Below are 5,157 nucleotides of genomic sequence, written 5' to 3' on the forward strand. Positions count from 1 at the left end.
CGCAAATAAAATTTACTTTCTACAAAAAACCCAAGAAACTGAACCGATATAAGCTTTTTTCATGCTGTTCTATATTACAAAAGTCTGATTTATCAATTTATGTCGGGACGGCGCGTACGCCATTCCCGGCTACCAAAAATTACACGCACGAGTTATTCACATTAGGAATAATCGCGGAGGTCAACTCAGCCGAAAGTGCAATGGCCAAGCCTCGCTCCGGGGGAACCGCCTTCATGATCACGGTAACCCCTACGCCAGGTAAGTATGCTTTTCTCCGCTCAGACTGAACATCTTTAGCGATGTCGGAACGAACGTGAATGAGAATTATTGGAGAAGAAACACACAACGAAATCACATGAAAATACACTGAATGTTAATAATACAAAGCCAGATAGCTAGCTACTAGTGAGGTTGAGTTAGTAGCACGCTAATGCCGGGCAAAACATTGGGTAGTCGCACACACAAAATGTGTACGTGTGTGTGTGCATATCTACCATGCGCTGCTATTAATAGAATGGTTGGCGGTGGTTGACTAAAGTGGGTTGGTTGTGTGTTGTTGTTGTTCCTTTTGCTTGCTTGTCTGCTATCGGCGCTGTGTTATTCCCGGTTTTTAATGTTCACATTGTGATAACGAATCATTAGTGAGCTACTAGACGTCGACTTAATGTCAGCGTTCGCTTTAACGAGCATTAAATGTTTGCGACGTGTAGTGTGATTTTCAATTCGAATTGTATGAACTTAATGTGAGAAAAATATTCTACAGATGCTTAGCTTGTTTTTATGGCAACATTCGGTTCTGTACAGTGAGTCACAGCAGAGATTTTCCTATATGTACCTCAATTGTCAAATATGGGTGTTTTTAATTGTTTTTAAAATTTGTATTGACTACTTACATATTTTATATTATAAAAAATATCGAACCTAAAAAATTCGGAAAGTGATTAAATATTTTATTCTTCATTGACCACTTTTATAAACTCCACCACGTGGTGGACATTCAAAATTCCTTTAATTGGTAACAAATTAAGAATCAGAATTACAAAATTATATGGAAACTGAAACTAAGATACTAAGGGATACGTATACGAGCGCAAAAGTCGTCTTTGATTTTTTCTTCTGACTTAAAACTCTTCTGATTTTGCTTCAATCTTTAAACTATTTTTGTGCAATTTGGGCTTTGGGATAATAAACCAAATATCCTTCAAATTGTATAAAATTTAGTACTGTTTAGAACTTTTCGACTACATGAGTACACACTTCCAAAACCACCACCTTACACTACTTCTTAACCTTAATTCGAATTCAAAATTCGAATTTGGGTGTCAAATATTCCTACCTAAATCTTCCTAAAATTTACCACGGTATATCCCGCCATTTATGAATGTCCCGAACGATTACCGGTATTTTTAGAGTCCACACCTCATGATGGAGGGAATAAAAAGTAAATACTTGATGTTTTGGCCCATTCCTGGCGAAGCGCTTGCTTGAGGTGATCGACACTTTGGTATTTTTTAATGCCAACCTTGCATTCCTCCAGACACAATAGTCCAACGGATTGGTATCCAGAGATTTTTGTGGCACATTGTGCGCTGGAAATGAAGCGAAGAACCTCATTTTGTAACCACTCTCGGGTGGCGCGTGCTGAGTGCGATGGTGCTGAGTCCTGTTGGAATGTCCAAGGTCTGCGGCCAAAATGTTTACGTGGCCAAGGCTTTAATACACCCTCCAGAATATTTTCGCGATAATATTCGGCATTTATTCTGATGCCACGGTCGATTAATACGAGTGGAGAGAGACCATCGGATGTTATGGCGGCCCACACCATCACCATGGCCGGCGCTTGAGTTCCGGTGGCCAACCGAAGGTGCACATTTTAAGCTGACCTCTTTGGCAAGTAAACACGATCATTTTGTTTGTTTACAAAATGCTTGGACAACGAATTTTTTCTAATCGGAAAAAAACCAAATTCGGCATTTCACCACTTTCGGCCAAGCGAAGCAACTCTTTAGCTCTTTTGAGTCTATTTTCTTTCTGTTGCGGTGTAAATTCTTTCACTTTTAGGAAAATTAATGGCTTTACTCCGAGCTCATTTATCAATATTTGCCGAATGGAATATTGCGATATGTTCAGCTCACGCGCCATTTTTCGGTCACTGCGACGCGAGTTTCGATCATGTCGCTTCTTTACTTTTCGAATATTTTTAACAGCTCTCGGACGAGTGGCTTGGAAATGACAGCAGTCTGAAGTTGGTTGCAGTTTTTTCATCGCACCCTGTAATTTCAATTCACTCGCTAAATGTTTTTTTATACCCTTCACCACACCGTGGTATAGGGTATTATGTCTTTGTGCATATGTTTGTAACAGGCAAAAGGAAACGAGATAGACACATGGTTCCTTTTGAGAATATGCATATAATCACTTTCTGAGTCGATTTACGCATGTCCGTCTCTCCGTCCGTCCATGTATTTTTGTGAACAAAGTACAGGTCGCATTTAAGATCCGATTTGGATGAAATTTGGCACAAGTCACTTATTCGGCCCAAGGACGAACCCTATTGAAATTGGGAAAAATCGGTTCAGATTTAGATATAGCTTCCATATATATTTTCGTCCGATTTAAGGTAAATAGGGCACCAAAGTCCCTCTATATCTTTCGATTTGCACGAAATTTGGCACAGAGTACTGAATTAGGTCCAGAATGATGTGTGCCAAATTTCGAGAAAATCGGTTCAGATTTAGATATAGCTCCCATATATAGTTTCGTCCGATTTAAGGTAAATGGTGCACCAAAGTCCCTATATATGATTCGATTTGCTTGAAATTTGGTATAGAGACCTGAATAAGGTGCAGAATGATGTGTGCCAAGTTTCGTGAAAATCGGTTTAGATTTAGATATAGCTCCTATATATAGTTTCGACCGATTTTATGTAAATGGTGCACCAAAGTCCCTATATATCCTTGGATTTGCACGATATTTGGCATAGCATACTGAATTAAGTCTAAAATGATATGTGCAATGTTTCGTGAAAATCGGCTCAGATTTAGATATAGCTCCCACATATATATATATATATATATATATATCCGATTTAAGGTAATTGGTGTCCCTATATATGTTTCGATTTGCACGAAATTTGGCATAGCGTACTCAATTCAATCTACAATGATGTTTGTTGAGTTTCGTGAAAATTGGTCCAGATTTAGATATAGCTCCCTTATATAGTTTCGTCTGATTTTATGGAAATGGTGCACCAAAGTCCCTATATATCTTCCGATTTGCTGGAAATTTGGCATAGCGTACTGAATTGAGTCTAGAATGTGTTTAGTTTCGTGAAAATCGGTTCAGATTTAGATATAGGTCCCATACATATTTTCGTCCGATTTTATTTAATTGGTGCACCGAAATCCCTATATATCTTTCGATTTGCACGATTTTTAGTACAGGTTACTGGATTTAGTCTAGAATGATGTGTGCTAAGCTTCGTGAAAATATACATAGCTAGGACGATTGACACAACGAACCGAAATAATATAAATTAGTCTCTGGCAAGTTTCCCTGAAATCTGTTCAGATATTGGTATATATCAAAAACGCGACGTCTGTTAGGATACATATGTAGAATATACATAAAGTAGTGAAGGGTATCATATAGTCGGCCCAGTCCGACTTTACTACTTTCCTTACTGGTTTTATGAGTATAGTATATTTTCGCATAAGGATGCTCAGTGTTTTACAGTAAAAATATCTGATTGTCATAAAAAGTGTATTTAGTCAAGTCGTCAGGAATTGTTTCCATGTGAAAATGCATTTTCTTTCAAATACCTCATCAATCAATGAGTTTGTCTGAAATCAAATAAAATAATCAAACAAATCGAATATTTATACCGAACAGCAATTACGACTCACCAAAAATGTCTAACTGCATTTATAAATGAGAGAAGAAGCATTTTTTAAAGCCAACATAAAAAACACCTCATCTTAACTGGTATTCAATACAACCTAACCTTAAATTTGGTAGCATAATGTCGTTAATAATGTTTCTAAACTTAAATAACAACAACTAGTTTTTTTGGAGAAAAAACTACAACTGGCGGCAAGTTAATGACCTCGGCAATGCACAGTGCCCGTCTACAGTGCCAAATAAAATCTTTATAGCCACCAGCTTGTAATGAACAAAAATTTTGAAAAAAAATGGTTTTGTCTGTCATTCTATTGCAGCAGCCGCAATAACTTCGCAATTCAAGTATTTGAATTTGGTCAATTTTTTTCTTTTTGGTGAGAAGACCTTCAGATTCTAATAAAACAAGATTTTGTTATTCTCATTGGTCTTTAATTGTGGTGGTGTTAGTGGTTGTAACCCAAAAAATTTGCGAGCGATTTGGCGAATCGTAATATACTGGTATGTATGGACAGCAATATTTCGTTGTGGCAGATGTGATTTGAAAAATAAAATATCATCCGAGGACACAGTTGTTGGTTAAAGCCGTGATTTGCAGATCTTGTTATGAATAAATTGGTTAAATGTTTTACAAATTTTACACATATTTATGATTTTTTTAAAAATAGGAGTGAGATTTATCCTTGGATCATGTGTATATAAAGAATAGTTTGTAACAGGTCACTATGGGTCAGGCATCCATTAATAAAAAAATTAAAATTTTCCTTTACTAACATGCTGGTGATAAAATTGGAAGATTTTAGTCTCAACTTCAACCAAATTAGCTGATATTTAGTATTTTAAGTTCGCATTGAGTAGCACATATCCTTAACAAAAATTATCAATTTTGCTCCATTATTTGGCGTAGCTCAAATATAACGGTACCCCCTAATGTTTTTTTTTTAGATTTTTCCGCACTTTTCAACCAAAATGACTTAGATTTCGGGTTAGGAACCACATAAATGGACCTCCCATTATTTGATAATTTGGGGACCATAACACAAAAAATACGATGTAATGCTATTCTCTATTCTGATTTTAAATACTGCAAAGAAATGTAATATTTATTTTTTTTCTTATATTTGATCCGTCGTTTTGGATTCATTTTATTTGATTTTCAAAATCTGATTTCACATTTGTAATAAGTGGCCATAGCTCTTCAGAACGTGTTTAAAATAATTTGAATAATTCAACTTTTAAACAATTTTACAGCCGTTTTCG

General features: G+C 36.2%; 1 non-coding gene across 1 annotated transcript; it reads right to left on the reverse strand.

Moving 5' to 3' along the window:
• Positions 1-101: 101 nt before the first annotated feature.
• LOC133323256 (U1 spliceosomal RNA) lies at positions 102-266 on the reverse strand. Its single transcript, XR_009754072.1, has one exon. It is a non-coding gene; the product is annotated as a U1 spliceosomal RNA (small nuclear RNA).
• Between the last annotated feature and the right edge of the window lie 4,891 nt (positions 267-5,157).

This window comes from Musca vetustissima, unplaced genomic scaffold, assembly GCF_032173495.1.
Source record: "Musca vetustissima isolate MV318-11 ecotype Yass unplaced genomic scaffold, APGP_CSIRO_Mvet_v1 utg320524, whole genome shotgun sequence".
NCBI lineage: Eukaryota > Metazoa > Arthropoda > Insecta > Diptera > Muscidae > Musca > Musca vetustissima.